This window comes from Thalassophryne amazonica, chromosome 6 (assembly GCF_902500255.1).
Source record: "Thalassophryne amazonica chromosome 6, fThaAma1.1, whole genome shotgun sequence".
Lineage (NCBI taxonomy): Eukaryota > Metazoa > Chordata > Actinopteri > Batrachoidiformes > Batrachoididae > Thalassophryne > Thalassophryne amazonica.
In genome coordinates, this window is record NC_047108.1 from 87,813,445 (window position 1) to 87,829,811 (window position 16,367).

General features: G+C 44.0%; 1 long non-coding RNA gene across 1 annotated transcript; it reads left to right on the forward strand.

Annotated features, from left to right (window-relative positions):
* Nucleotides 1–2,702: 2,702 nt before the first annotated feature.
* Nucleotides 2,703–13,368, forward strand: LOC117512584. The gene is made up of 3 exons (XR_004561330.1): nt 2,703–3,021; nt 3,154–3,373; nt 13,356–13,368. It is a non-coding gene; the product is annotated as an uncharacterized LOC117512584 (long non-coding RNA).
* Nucleotides 13,369–16,367: the final 2,999 nt, after the last annotated feature.

The window sequence follows — 16,367 nt, forward strand, 5'->3', positions numbered from 1 at the left end:
CCCGTAATATTTTCACCGAAAGCCAGATAAATTTTTCGAATGGTTTCCAGGTGCCATTCTCTAACAGTTTCTGAAAAAATTCTGATGGAAAAAAAAGCCCAAATCATTCCGCCATTTCCTGACAATGGAAATCCGACGAGGGGGTTGGACCACTCCTCCCACAAGGCGTGCTCACAGGTGAATGACGCAACCGACAGGCATGGAAAAACTCACGCATGCGCACGAAGGTGCAAGCTTGGCTGATGTAAAAACATATGAATCAAATCCATATACGAGGGCTGTCCGTAAAGTATAGGTCCTTTTTATTTTTTTCAAAAACTATATGGATTTCATTCATATGTTTTTACGTCAGACATGCTTGCACCCTCGTGCGCATGCGTGAGTAGTTCCATGCCTGTCGGTGACGTCATTCGCCTGTGAGCACTCCTTGTGGGAGGAGTCGTCCAGCCCCTCGTCGGAATTCCTTTGTCTGAGAAGTTGCTGAGAGACTGGCGCTTTGTTTGATCAAAATTTTTTCTAAACCTGTGAGACACATCGAAGTGGACATGGTTCGAAAAATTAAGCTGGTTTTCAGTGAAAATTTTAACAGCTGATGAGAGATTTTGAGGTGATTCTGTTGCTTTAAGGACTTTTCACGGTGCGAGATGTCGCTCAGCGCTCTCAGGCAGCGTCATCAGCCTGTTTCAAGCTTAAAACCTCCACATTTCAGGCTCTATTGATCCAGGACGTCGTGAGAGAACAGAGAAGTTTCAGAAGAAGTCGGTTTCAGCATTTTATCCGGATATTCCACTGTTAAAGGAGATTTTTTTTAATGAAAGACGTGCGGACGGGTCCGCGCGTCGGGACGCAGCCGACGCGGTGCGGCGGCACAGGAAAAACACCTCCGTGTTGATAACCATTTGTAAAATCCAGGCAGCTTTTGATGGCTTTCAGTGGAGTGAGTATATGAGAAATTGTTTATCAGCTGGAGATGTTCCAACGTGTCCTCAAGGCTTCCAACAGAGGTGTTTTTCCTGTGGCGGAGCGTCGCGGCGGCTGCGAGCCGACGCTGCAATCCGCCCGCACGTCTTTCATTAAAAAAATCTCCTTTAACAGTGGAATATCCGGATAAAATGCTGAAACCGACTTCTTCTGAAACTTCTCTGTTCTCTCACGACGTCCTGGATCAATAGAGCCTGAAATGTGGAGGTTTTAAGCTTGAACAGGCTGATGACGCTGCCTGAGAGCGCTGCGCGACGTCTCACACCGTGGGAAGTCCTTAAAGCGACAGAATCACCTCAAAATCTCTCATCAGCCGTTAAAATTTTCACTGAAAACCAGCTTAATTTTTCGAACCGTGTCCACTTCGATGTGTCTCACAGGTTTAGAAAAAATTTTGATCAAACAAAGCGCCAGTCTCTCAGCAACTTCTCAGACAAAGGAATTCCGACGAGGGGCTGGACGACTCCTCCCACAAGGAGTGCTCACAGGCGAATGACGTCACCGACAGGCGTGGAAAAACTCACGCATGCGCACGAGGGTTCAAGCATGTCTGACGTAAAAACATATGAATGAAATCCATATAGTTTTTGAAAAAAATAAAAAGGACCTATACTTTACGGACAGCCCTCGTAGTTTTTGAAAAAAATAAAAAGGACTGTTACTTTATGGACAGACCTCGTAAAGGTGAATGAGAGAGAAATATGTGAGGGTGGTCCAGGATATTAACGAGGACATAGTGACAGCAGTGAGATGTACGGTGGGAAGGATGGATGCATTCAAGTTGGAGGTGCTGTTATGGTTCGGGCGTGAGTGGAGACAAACCCAGAAGCAGAGGACAGCAAGTGAGCATTAACAAAGGATTTATTGAACAGAATATATTATATATACATATATATATATATATACACACACACACACACACACACACATACGAGGCTGCCTAGCTGAACCAGGGAGTCCGCAGTCCAAAACGGCTTCAGTCCCAGCAGAAGGATCCGGAGCCAGGTGGCCGCCCCAAGCTGTCGACGAGGCTGGAGAGAGAGACACAGATGGTGAGTGCTGAGTCACTCACTTCCAGAAGTGGTTCACACAGTCAATCAGGGACAGCTATCACAGCTGGACCAGATAAGCTGGCAGATAAGCGTATAGATTCTGTTCAGTGTCTTCAAATCGTTCTTTATCAGGAAAAGTTCTCAGTTCAGTCTGAATCAGTGATAATTGATCACAGCTGGTCCTGGTAAACAGGCGATTAGATGAAAAATGATTCAGTGCAGCTTCTCCCAGTAGCTCCTCTTCAGGAAAAGTTCACAGATCAATTTGTGAACTTGTAAGCAGAGTTCAGTATGCAGCAATTCGTAAAAGCAAAGAGAGCAAACACTTAACTTTGGCTGATGTGGAGCGTGGAAGCTCCGTCACCTGCTGCAGGAAAGGCTTAGTTTGCTTCAGCAACAAGCTGCGTCTTTCAGGCTGGTGTGTGGAAACACCAAGAGCAAAAAATAGTTGAACAAGAGAAAAATGACCAGTCTTACCATGGAAGGTTTTCAGAGTTTCTGGTGAGGATGGAATGAAAAGCTGGGGTTGATATATAGATGCTGAGATGTGGCACAGGTGTGTCGATCAGCTTGAGGCACGCCACCTGTGTAGAGGAGAGAGAGAGAACAGCAGCAGCCGCAGGAACAGAGCAGGCAGCCCACAACAGTTGCGATTAAATCAATGATGGGCCTTGAGCCCTGACATACACAAAAACAATACAGCACCGGAAATCTTCATCACTGTGACATGTTGGCCAGAATGGCAAAAAAAAAAAAATCCCTCCTCATTTCATATGTAACAAAGCTGATGGTGACACTTTTCAATGTCTGCAGGACTTTGGCCGAGAGATCGACGGACTCTGCTCCTTTCTCAGTTTGTCTCCTTCAGCTGAGGAGAAGGAAAAAATCATGATGGGAACAAAGTTTGAAAATATGAAACAAAACAAAATGGCAAATTATTCAATGATTGAAATTATGGATCAGACTGTGTCTCCATTCATGAGAAAAGGTGAAAAAAATCAGATGTTATAAAAAATCAAGCAGCAAGATGTCTTAAGTTCATTAATTACATCAGAATTGTCATTAAAATGATTCATTTCATGTTTTAACAGCCTTGACTGGCTTTGTGGTTGTTCTACAGGGAAAGTTGGTGACTGGAAAAACCATTTCACTGTGGCACAGAATGAAATGTTTGATGAAGACTACAAGCAGAAAATGAGGAATCCTGCACTGGAGTTTCATACAGAGCTTTAAGGAATCTTGACCAGATGGTGCATAATGAAATTCTCAATTGATGTTTGATTAATTTGTTTAAAATGTTGATGTTACTGAGCCACTTGTTCAACTTGTTTCATAGTCATGTCCCTGGTTCTCAAGACCAGGCACCTAAGTGGCTCTACTCTACTCTTTTCTACTCTCCTATTTTACGCTTCCTTTTTAGATACAGTGAGGAAAATAAGTATTTGAACACCCTGCGGTTTTGCAAGTTCTCCCACTTAGAAATCATGGAGGGGTCTGAAATTTTCATCTTAGGTGCATGTCCACTGTGAGAGACATAAAAAAAAATCCGGAAATCACAATGTATGATTTTTTTAAATAATTTATTTGTATGTTACTGCTGCAAATAAGTATTTGAACACCTGTGGAAATCAATGTTAATATTTGGTACAGTAGCCTTTGTTTGCAACTACAGAGGTCAAATGTTTCCTGTAGTTTCTCACCAGGTTTTCACAGACTGCAGCAGGGATTTTGGCCCACTCCTCCATACAGATCTTCTCTAGATCTTTCAGGTTTGGAGTTTCAGCTCCCTCCAAAGATTTTCTATTGAGTTCAGGTCTGAAGACTGGCCAGGCCACTCCAGGACATGGAAATGCTTCTTACGGAGCCCCTCCTTAGTTGCCCTGGCTGTGTGTTTGGGGTCATTGTCATGCTGGAAGACCCAGCCATGACCCATCTTCAATGCTCTTACTGAGGGAAGGAGGTTGTTTGCCAAAATCTTGCAATACATGACCCCATCCATCCTCCCTTCAATACGGTGCAGTCGTCCTGTCCCCTTTGCAGAAGAGCACCCCCAGAGTATGATGTTTCCACCCCCACGCTTCACAGTTGGGATGGTTTTCTTGGGGTTGTTCTCATCCTGTAAACATGGTAAGTGGAGTTGATTCCAAAAAGCTCTATTCTGGTCTCATCTGACCATATGACCTTCTCCCATGCCTCCTCTGTATCATCCAGATGGTAACTGGTGAACTTCAAATGGGCCTGGACATGTGCTGGCTTGAGGAGGGGGACCTTGCTGCCCTGCAGGATTTTAAACCATGACAGCATCATGTGTTACTAATGTAATTTTTGTGACTTGTGACTCTTCATGTCATTGACCAGGTCCTCCTGTGTGGTTCAGAGCTTTCTCAGAATCATCCTTACCCCACAAAGTGAGATCTTGCATGGAATCCCAGACTGAGGGAGATTGACAGTCATCTTGTGTTTCTTCCACTTTCTAATAAATAATCAGAACAGTTGTCTTCTACCAAGCTGCTTGCCTGTTGTCCTGTAGTCCATCCCAGCCTTGTGCAGGTCTACAGTTTTGTCCCTGGTGTCCTTAGACAGCTCTTTGGTCTTGGCTATGATGGGCAGGTTGGAGTGTGATTGATTGAGTGTGAGAACAGGTGTCTTTTATACAGGTAACAAGTTCAAACAGGTGCAATTAATACAGGTAAAGAGTGCAGAATAAGAGGGCTTCTTAAAGAAAAATTAATAGGTCTGTGAGAGCCAGAATTCTTGCTGGTTGGTAGGTGTTCAAATACTTATTTGCATCAGTACCATACAAATAAATTATTTAAAAAAATCATACATTATGATTTCCAGATTTTTTTTTTTTTTTTTTTTTTGATTATGTCTCTCACAGTGGACATGCACCTAAGTGAAAATTTCAGACCCCTCTATGATTTCTACGTGGGAGAACTTGCAAAACCGCAGGGTGTTCAAATACTTATTTTCCTCACTGTATTTAGCTATACCTTTGTATACTGGCATAGTTCCACCTTAGAATTAGAATATAATATACAGGGCCGTATATAGGAATGTGAAAGGGGGGGTTCAAATCCTTGAGTTGGGGGTCCAGTGGGCCGCAGGGCCCCCGGTGGGGTTGAGGGGCAACGCCCTCATGGGGAGCTCAGGGGGGGGCGAAGCCCCCTGCAGCAGAAGTTTTTTGAGGATTTCGAGGGGTAAAAAGCTACATAAATTTCATTTGAAACCCAAAATGTATCATTTTAGGAAATACATTTTTATATACAAATATACAAATAGTCCTTGCTTGGGATTGGATCAGTTGCCATAAGAACCACCCAGGAAGAACCAAGATAACATTAATGCAAACTTTATACCTGCCTGTCGGTTGCGAATGACGCAACCGACAGGCATGAAAAAACTTACGCATGCGCACGAAGGTTCAAGCTTGGCTGATGCAAGCGCACATGATTCAAATCCATATAGTTTTTGCAAAAAATAAAAAGGTCAGATAGTTTTCTAACAAACCTCATATTTAGCAGTATTAATATTCACGTTTACATTATGAATATGTATGTATATGTATGTTATGTATTAAAATAGCGGTATTTAATTTTGCGACCTTGTTTAACTCGCGAGATTCGCATAATAGGTCCCACGCGAATATTTGCACCTTTACAGTATTTGCAACAGGAAGGAGACGCTCCCTTTATTTCTCAGCTTATACATACAAACATGTTTTTACAAACCAGACAAGTGTAATTGTGTGTCTACATGGGTATTTACAAGCCTACTAATCTGTTTGATATCAGAGGAGGATAGGGACCAGGGAGCAAAAATTCTCAACCCCCATGGGAAAAGTTTATCTAGCAGTTTCCCCTTTCATCACTTAAGGGATTACTCTGGCAGAGGAAATTGAAACTTGAGGATGTGTGATAATAGCTGTGTAACAGTTAGTGCTTGTTGCTTATTATCAATGAAAAGAAAATACATAACGTTGATATCCAGATCAGAAAAAAACAGCATAAATCTTGGGGGGGGGGGGGGGGTCGGTTGAACCCCCTCTATATACGGGCATGATATATAAGATGTTGCGGCGAACCGCCCTTTTTATGTTACGTGATGCTGACTGCCAGGTGTAAGTGCAAAGTAATCAGCGCACAACAAACAGCAGGAAGCGTGGGTGTTGCAGTGTATGAGCAAGAAGGAGGAAAAGCAGCTAAGGAGATGGGCTTCTAACAAAAGAAAAAAGCAAAATGAGACCGGTGTAAATGCACTCATCAAACTCACCAAACAAACTGAAGAGGACTGCTGGTAAGCAGCGCTTTTCTCCATCTTTCCCCTCGGACTTATTCCTGTCATTGTTTGGTGGTGCGTTTGAGGTGTGCTTTGTAAATATGGTCTTCACGTGCACTTTCAGTGTGAATATTGGGAAGTTTGGGTTTAATGATTAGTTGGGGTAGTTCTAGAAACAGGAAAATTTATTTAAAATTAAATCTGTATGCTTACCAATTTTAAGAAAATATGAAATTATGGAATAGTGTGTTTAAATGGTAAGTGAAAATGAATTATGGATAGTAACAATGAATTAACAAATTACAAATTTGGCCAGATTATCCTAATTCTAATTATGAGCTAAGCATAAATGTTGAGCTTTGTTGTGTATAATTTAGTGTACATATTTATTGTATTTTTAAATTGTGGAAACCTACACTGGTGTTTGTGTGTTAAAGGTTTTTCACCTCTACTTGAAATAAACGAGGAAAAGAAATTAAAGAGTCTCATTATTGGGAGTGATTCCCAGCAAGAATCTTTGGTGGAGTAACGGAACGGTACTAAATGCTGAACACCGCGCAACAGTGAAAAACCGGCTCAAGCTGGTTGACAAGGACGTTCCCAAAAAGACGTTCAAGCCCAAAATTCCAGCTCCAGCCTCCCAGCCAAATACTCTATACCCTCTGCCGAAAGCTCCAGCTGTAACGTCTAAACACAAGCCTGGCCCAAATAAGAAGGAAGATGGCTGAGTTAAAGTCTTTGCAACAACTGAAGCGCGAAAGGACAACAGCCAAGCAGAGGCTCTCTCGGCTGGCAAACTCAATAGTGAAGTCATGTTCAAAAATGTCAGCAGAAGAACTTGTGGAAGCCTTCAATAAGGTTACACTGGAGGCCGATAAGGTGATGGAAGCCAACGATGAGTTGGAAGCTATGTATGCTGAGACAAATGAGGAAGGGGAGAAGAAGATCTCCAAAGAGAACTGGACCTTGGATATAAAGAGGGTCACGGATGAGTGTGAGGAGAGACGTAGGGAGATTTAGGGGGTCATTCAGAGGGTCCTGTGGAACAATTTTGGCAGCCCAGAGGTTTCTCTCGCTCTGGGAACAGCTGAAAGGGAGAGCAAGCGGCTTTTGACAGGTCGCCCAGATGTAAAGTTGGAGGTGTATGAGCTCATGCTAAATAATCTTGAGGATTTTGTAAAAGCGGCCAAAGAAGCTCTTCGGAAATGGAACCGTTGGATCCCTGCTGCGGAGCGGAGTGATGTTCATGAACGTATGTGGAGCTTGGAAGCCTCTGTACCTGAGTTGGTCGGGAAAGGCTGAATTGATGCAGGTGAAGCTTGAGCAAAGTTGTTTATCCGTGGGATCACCCTGTCTCCAGTCAGCAGCCATAAAGTTGAGACCGACGGCTCTGCCAAGGTTTGATGGAAATAAGCGGAACTTTTACTCCTGGAGAAAGGACTGGGAGGCACTCCAAAAAGAGGGGAGCCTACTGGCTCTAAGGAAGTAAAGAAATTCCAGCTTTTGGACAGTCTTCAGGAAAAGGTTGTGCGAGACCTTCGCTTGTCGACATATGGAATAGCTGATGAAATCTTTCGTGTCCTTGAAAACAGATATGGGAACAAGACTACAATTGCCTTAGAAATTGTTGAGGACCTGCAGGCGCTGCCACCAGTAAAAAGTCATCAACCTAGGAAAATAGTGGACATGATTTAAATGATTGAAAAGGCTTTGCAGGATCTCAGAGAGTTGGGAAACACAGGCGCCCTGAAAAATCCACTCATCATTAAGTCCCTGGAAAGTAAGCTGCCAGAGAGTCTAAAGAAAGAGTGTCTGGTTTATGCCTCAGAAGTAGAGGAGACTGTGTCGCCTGATGACAGGTTTGATGAACTCTTGAAGTTTCTGAAAAAGCAGGAGAGGATCTATGAACAATTGGAACACTTAAGGGATGATGATTCTGGTAGGAGAGAGCCGAAGATCCCACAAAGGTAAGCCCGGACAAAGGCCACCAAATCGTTTACCCCGCATGCTTGTGTTGTGTGTGGAGAAAGTGGCCACAGGAAGAAGTTGTTCTACTGTAAGAAGTTCAAAACCCTCAAGTTATCAGAAAAGAAAGAAGCAGTAAGGAGACTTGGAGCTTGTGGAAAATGTTTAGAGGTGCACAATGTTGATGAAGAGTGTAAAACAACCTTTTTGTGCAGAAATGAGGCATGTAAGGCTTCTCAGACCCAAAGTCATCACTACTACCTTTGTTCCAAATTTGGAAGCAAGGGCAGTGATTCAAAAAGGCCAAAACCAAGCCCAGTGGGAGGTGGAGGAAGAAAGTACACAAAGGCCCAGGAAGAGCTCCTGGCCAGGCTGCCTCCGGAAGAGTGTCGGAATGTCTTTTGTAATGCTGTCTCAAAACTTTCAGTGCAACTGTACCTGGTCGTAGTTTACTGGCTGAGAATGGGCTTCATAAATACCCAGTTATAATGATGATCTTGGAAGTCACTGCAAACGCTGGCCAAAAAATCTGGACTTTGATAGACTTGCCGTCTGGCACCAATTACACTACTCACGAGGCTGCTGATGAACTAGGTTTGAGAAGTGAGGATGTGACACTTATAGTCCACGGTGTTGGTGGGATGCAAGTCACTGTGAACACAAAACAATACCTCCTGAAGATCCGGGTCGCAACATCAAAGGGTACTCTAAGATCACATCAGCTTGTTTGTTACGGGCTCGATAGTATTGCAGAGGTAAATCGTCACGTGTCACCCAAGAAACTGCAAAAAATATTTCCTGGTGTTCCCCTCCAAGAGTTGGTCCGACCCACACAAATCAAGCTTCTCATCAGCCATAAGGAGGGCCAATTAGTCCCTCAAAAGGTATGTTCTGTCGGGGATCTAGTTTTGTGGGATGGCCCTCTTGGGACAACAGTGGGTGGCTCACACCCAGACCTGCTGGAAGAGGTCACAGTCACAGCTCACGGCTCCAGGACACATTTCACACGCACCATGCGAACTGTAGCAACTAAGTACAGAGAGGTTACCTCCAAAACTCCAGACCCATTACAACAGATCATTCTGGCTACTACATCAGCTTCCAATTGGGATTTTATGGATTGGTGGAGGTGGGATAGCGTTGGAGCCACCTGTGAATCCAGGTGTGGCGGCTGTAGATGTGGAAACTGTCAGCCTGGAGGAAAAGAGATGACACTTTCTGAGGAGCGCGAATTGGAGCAAATAAGGAGTGGATTGACATATGTGACTGGAGCTCATCATAGTGAGGAGCCACACTGGCATGCCAAGTATCCCTGGGTGGAGGATCCGGCAACGTTGCCTAATAATCAAAGGGCGGTCGAGGTAACGTTCCTAAGGACTGAAAAGCAATTGGCATAAGAACTGGAATGGAAGGTGGCTTATTAAGCACAAGTCCATGAGATGGTTGACACGAGAGCTGCAGTTAAGCTCTCAAAAGAGCAGCTAGAGAAGTGGAGTGCCAAACCCCCATTCAGTTACTACGCCAGTTCGTCTTGTATGGAACAGCAGCCAAAAGTTCAGGGGCCAGAGTCTAAATGACCTCCTCTTGAAAGGCCCCGATGTCCTGAATAACATCTGAGCTGTCCTCCTACGATTCCAGGAAGGTATGTTTGCCACGCTCGGGGACATCAAGAAGATGTATAATTCAATTTGGCTTGAAGACCAAGAAGTCCATCTGCATCGGTTCCTGTGAAGAGACTTTGAGGATGAGGACATTCAGGAGTATGCCATCACAAGGGTTAACTGATATACATGTGCAAATCCAAGATGGCAGCATGTCTTTTGGTCTACTCTGTGTCTGTCTACTTTTAACTCTTTTTAAGGATTTTAGTGTGTTTTTTTTTTTTTTACTGAAATTGTTTTAGAAACTGTTTTTGCCATTATGGGCCAACTACTGTTATTTTTTATGAACTGCCTCACATGGTTTGAGGCCTGGTCTAAGGCCTGTCTTTTTGCTGAGCCTAATTAACTTGTCTTTAGCCTAGATCTGCAGCAATGTTATGAACCAGGATTTACATCAAGATGGCAATGCAGAGATTCTGAGGTTTGTACTGCTTGCTGAAATTATACTGCTACACTGAGGCCAGTGCTCCTTGCCGTATGTTGCAGTATTACTACACTGTGGACTGCCCTGTGGATATACACTCAACAAAAATATAAATGCAACACTTTTGGTTTTGCTCCCATTTTGTATGAGATGAACTCAAAGATCTAAAACTTTTTCCACATACACAATATCACAATTTCCCTCAAATATTGTTCACAAACCAGTCTAAATCTGTGATAGTGAGCACTTCTCCTTTGCTGAGATAATCCATCCCACCTCACAGGTGTGCCATATCAAGATGCTGATTAGACACCATGATTAGTGCACAGGTGTGCCTTAGACTGTCCACAATAAAAGGCCACTCTGAAAGGTGCAGTTTTGTTTTATTGGGGGGGGGGGGGGGGGGGGGATACCAGTCAGTATCTGGTGTGACCACCATTTGCCTCATGCAGTGCAACACATCTCCTTCGCATAGAGTTGATCAGGTTGTCAATTGTGGCCTGTGGAATGTTGGTCCACTCCTCTTCAATGGCTGTGTGAAGTTGCTGGATATTGTCAGGAACTGGTACACGCTGTCGTATACGCCGGTCCAGAGCATCCCAAACATGCTCAATGGGTGACATGTCCGGTGAGTATGCCGGCCATGCAAGAACTGGGACATTTTCAGCTTCCAAGAATTGTGTACAGATCCTTGCAACATGGGGCCGTGCATTATCCTGCTGCAACATGAGGTGATGTTCTTGGATGTATGGCACAACAATGGGCCTCAGGATCTCGTCACGGTATCTCTGTGTATTCAAAATGACATCAATAAAATGCACCTGTGTTCTTCGTCCATAACAGATGCCTGCCCATACCATAACCCCACCGCCACCATGGGCCACTCGATCCACAACATTGACATCAGAAAACCGCTCACCCACACGACGCCACACACGCTGTCTGCCATCTGCCCTGAACAGTGTGAACTGGGATTCATCCGTGAAGAGAACACCTCTCCAACATGCCAAACACCAGCGAATGTGAGCATTTGCCCACTCAAGTCGGTTACAACGACGAACTGGAGTCAGGTCGAGACCCCGATGAGGACGACGAGCATGCAGATGAGCTTCCCTGAGACGGTTTCTGACAGTTTGTGCAGAAATTCTTTGGTTATGCAAACCGATTGTTTCAGCTGCTGTCCGAGTGGCTGGTCTCAGATGATCTTGGAGGTGAACATGCTGGATGTGGAGGTCCTGGGCTGGTGTGGTTACACGTGGTCTGCGGTTGTGAGGCTGGTTGGATGTACTGCCAAATTCTCTGAAACGCCTTTGGAGACAGCTTATGGTAGAGAAATGAACATTCAATACACGAGCAACAGCTCTGGTTGACATTCCTGCTGTCAGCATGCCAATTGCACGCTCCCTCAAATCTTGCGACATCTGTGGCATTGTGCTGTGTGATAAAACTGCACCTTTCAGAGTGTCCTTTTATTGTGGGCAGTCTAAGGCACATCTGTGCACTAATCATGGTGTCTAATCAGCATCTTGATATGGCACAACTGTGAGGTGGGATGATTATCTCAGCAATGGAGAAGTGCTCACTATCACAGATTTAGACTGGTTTGTGAACAATATTTGAGGGAAATGGTGATATTGTGTATGTGGAAAAAGTTTTAGATCTTTGAGTTCATCTCATACAAAATGGGAGCAAAACTAAAAGTGTTGCGTTTATATTTTTGTTGAGTGTATGTGCCTCTACACTTTGGCCCGTGTTGTTTGCTGTGGATATCCTACTATTCTGCGCCAGAGCTGGTTGTACTTATTTTTTGTGAACTGTTCCACATGGTCTGAGGCCTGATCCACATCTGAGGCCTGTCCCCCTGCTGAGGCAGATCTGTAGCCCAGACTTCTGCTGCAGTGTGGCTCGTCTTTAGCCTGGATCTGCAGCGATTATATAAATTAGGATTTAAATCAGGACTACTACGCAGAGTTTCTGAGTGATCCTACTACACTGAGGCTTGTGCTTTGGAAGTTTGCTGTGGATATACTACCACACTGAGGTTTGTGCTGGTTGCAGTTTGCTGTGGACATACAGCTATACTGTAGCCTGTGCTATTTGTAGTTTGCTGTGGATTTACACCTACTCTGTGGCTGGACTGTTTGCAGTTTGCTGAGGATACAATACTACAGTGTGGCCTGTGCTGGTGGCGGTCTGCTGTGGACATAAGTTACTCTCTTTGTTTTTTGGTAAGATGAGAATAATGGCACCTCTTTTGATTTTATTGTGCTCTAGGGCGTAATTTTGGGTAGGGATGCTAGGGTCACGTCCCTACCAATATTCAGCCCTCTACTGTGTAATCACGACCAATAAAACCGCTGTCCTCCATTATTATGGGACATAAAGGGTTAAATGTATGCCACTGCTCGAAGCCCCCATCTTTAACATAGATATCCTTGTCTGATTAGCTACCCGTTTCTCGCTAACTTGGTTGGCTATCCCAGTTGTCACTCCAAGCAGCACACTTCCCACAGTGGCCGCGACCGCCCATCGACCCCCGTCCCCCCTGCCCCTATCTCTCTCTTGAGCTAGACTTCGGTGATATTTGGTAATGGATGACCCCCCCAAGAAACGAGATATTCGTTCATTCTTCATAGTCAGGAATGTAAGTGCAGGGTCTCCGTCAAGCTTTAAAAACTAAGCAAAATCCCTTTCATGAATGGAAACCCTTCTTAAAAGCATTAGGCTTCTTCTGCTCTTTAGGCACTAGGCAGGTTTTAGCAACGTGGCAGGATGCATCGTTAGAGCTAAGCTACTGCACAGTTGCAGGGAACTTATTAAAAGACTGCGTGGGCGGACACAATAACAGACAGAGAAACGGGAATCGATTCATTCATGAATGTCACAACACTAGCAGACAGGGTCATTGCAATACTTCGTGTTAAATATCCATCTTCGATTAATTCAATTTAAGTGTATAGCTGGAGCAATGTTGGGTTAGTTGCTTTGCTCAAGGTCACTCCAGTCATGGATGGAGGTGTAAAGAGAGGTAAGGTTGGGATTTGAGCCTGCAACCCTGTGATTGAAAGACCAACTCCCTAACCATTAGGATGGCTTGTTAACCTATAACATCTGCATGACATGAACTTATGATTAGTAATGCAAAAAATTCTTTGTCTTGGAGCACTTTTGTGTCCCCACCAATATCAGAATCAAAGTTACTCCCTTGATTGTGCTTGCTGACTATATGGGATTTGAAGGCAAATGGTTGTTCCTGCATGTGCCCTTCTAACAAAGTGTCTAGCCTCCTGGTCACTGGTTACAGTTGCACTTATGCCAGTGCTGCTGTACAGCCTGTACAACCACCCCAACATCTGGAAAAGGACATGAACTTACACACTTTGTGCAAAGACTTCCCTAAACTGCAAGGTTTTCTAGCTTTGCATAATTATCTCACCTATCAAATGAGATCTTGCTTTGTTTCTACATACCAGAAGTCATATTTCTGGTATGTAGAAATATGCCTCTACTGGTGGTTGGCTCTCACTGCGGTATTGTATCACTTCCTGTTCCGGAGCACAGCGGTGTTTTTCTGTATCTGTTAGCTGTTTAATCTGCGCAGTTAGATTGATCTAGTTATCTAGATTACGATTTGTTTCCCAGTGTAATCTTTACGTGCCTTAACTAAAGCACTCATTCTGCTGAATCACCTCTAAATTATTTACACATTATTCACTTTGCGTGTTTTAGGAATCCGCTAGCTTAGCATAGCTACTAGCTCTTAGCCGATTTAGCATGGCGGCTTCTCCTGTCTCTCCCGCACTTTTCTGCTCTGGGTGTGAAATGTTTAGTTATTCCTCGGCCTCCTTTAGCAGTAATGGTACTTGTAATAAGTGTAGCTTATTCGTAGCTTTGGAGGCCAGGCTGGGCGAATTGGAGACTCGGCTCCGCACCGTGGAAAATTCTACAGCTAGCCAGGCCCCTGTAGTCGGTGCGGACCAAGGTAGCTTAGCCGCCGTTAGTTCCCCCCTGGCAGATCCCGAGCAGCCGGGAAAGCAGGCTGACTGGGTGACTGTGAGGAGGAAGCGTAGCCCTAAACAGGAGCCCCGTGTACACCGCCAACCCGTTCACATTTCTAACCGTTTTTCCCCACTCGACGACACACCCGCCGAGGATCAAACTCTGGTTATTGGCGACTCTGTTTTGAGAAATGTGAAGTTAGCGACACCAGCAACCATAGTCAATTGTCTTCCGGGGGCCAGAGCAGACGACATTGAAGGAAATTTGAAACTGCTGGTTAAGGCTAAGCGTAAATTTGGTAAGATTGTAATTCACGTCGGCAGTAATGACACCCGGTTACGCCAATCGGAGGTCACTAAAATTAACATTAAATCGGTGTGTAACTTTGCAAAAACAATGTCGGACTTTGTAGTTTTCTCTGGGCCCCTCCCCAATCAGACCGGGAGTGACATGTTTAGCCGCATGTTCTCCTTGAATTGCTGGCTGTCTGAGTGGTGTCCAAAAAATGAGGTGGGCTTCATAGATAATTGGCAAAGCTTCTGGGGAAAACCTGGTCTTGTTAGGAGAGACGGCATCCATCCCACTTTGGATGGAGCAGCTCTCATTTCTAGAAATCTGGCTAATTTTCTTAAATCCTCCAAACCGTGACTATCCAGGGTTGGGACCAGGAAGCAGAGTTGTAGTCTTACACACCTCTCTGCAGCTTCTCTCCCCCTGCCATCCCCTCATTACCCCATCCCCGTAGAGACGGTGCCTGCTCCCAGACTACCAATAACCAGCAAAAATCTATTTAAGCATAAAAATTCAAAAAGAAAAAATAATATAGCACCTTCAACTGCACCACAGACTAAAACAGTTAAATGTGGTCTATTAAACATTAGGTCTCTCTCTTCTAAGTCCCTGTTGGTAAATTATATAATAATTGATCAACATATTGATTTATTCTGCCTAACAGAAACCTGGTTACAGCAGGATGAATATGTTAGTTTAAATGAGTCAACACCCCCGAGTCACACTAACTGTCAGAATGCTCGTAGCACGGGCCGGGGCGGTGGATTAGCAGCAATCTTCCATTCCAGCTTATTAATTAATCAAAAACCCAGACAGAGCTTTAATTCATTTGAAAGCTTGTCTCTTAGTCTTGTCCATCCAAATTGGAAGTCCCAAAAACCAGTTTTATTTGTTATTATCTATCGTCCACCTGGTCGTTACTGTGAGTTTCTCTGTGAATTTTCAGACCTTTTGTCTGACTTAGTGCTTAGCTCAGATAAGATAATTATAGTGGGCGATTTTAACATCCACACAGATGCTGAGAATGACAGCCTCAACACTGCATTTAATCTATTATTAGACTCTATTGGCTTTGCTCAAAAAGTAAATGAGTCCACCCACCACTTTAATCATATCTTAGATCTTGTTCTGACTTATGGTATGGAAATAGAAGACTTAACAGTATTCCCTGAAAACTCCCTTCTGTCTGATCATTTTTTAATAACATTTACATTTACCCTGATGGACTACCCAGCAGTAGGGAATAAGTTTCATTACACTAGAAGTCTTTCAGAAAGCGCTGTAACTAGGTTTAAGGATATGATTCCTTCTTTATGTTCTCTAATGCCATATAACAACACAGTGCAGAGTAGCTACCTAAACTCTGTAAGGGAGATAGAGTATCTCGTCAATAGTTTTACATCCTCATTGAAGACAACTTTGGATGCTGTAGCTCCTCTGAAAAAGAGAGCTTTAAATCAGAAGTGTCTGACTCCATGGTATAACTCTCAAACTCGTAGCTTAAAGCAGATAACCCGTAAGTTGGAGAGGAAATGGCGTCTCACTAATTTAGAAGATCTTCACTGAGCCTGGAAAAAGAGTCTGTTGCTCTATAAAAAAGCCCTCCGTAAAGCTAGGACATCTTTCTACTCATCACTAATTGAAGAAAATAAGAACAACCCCAGGTTTCTTTTCAGCACTGTAGCCAGGCTGACAAAGAGTCAGAGCTCTATTGAG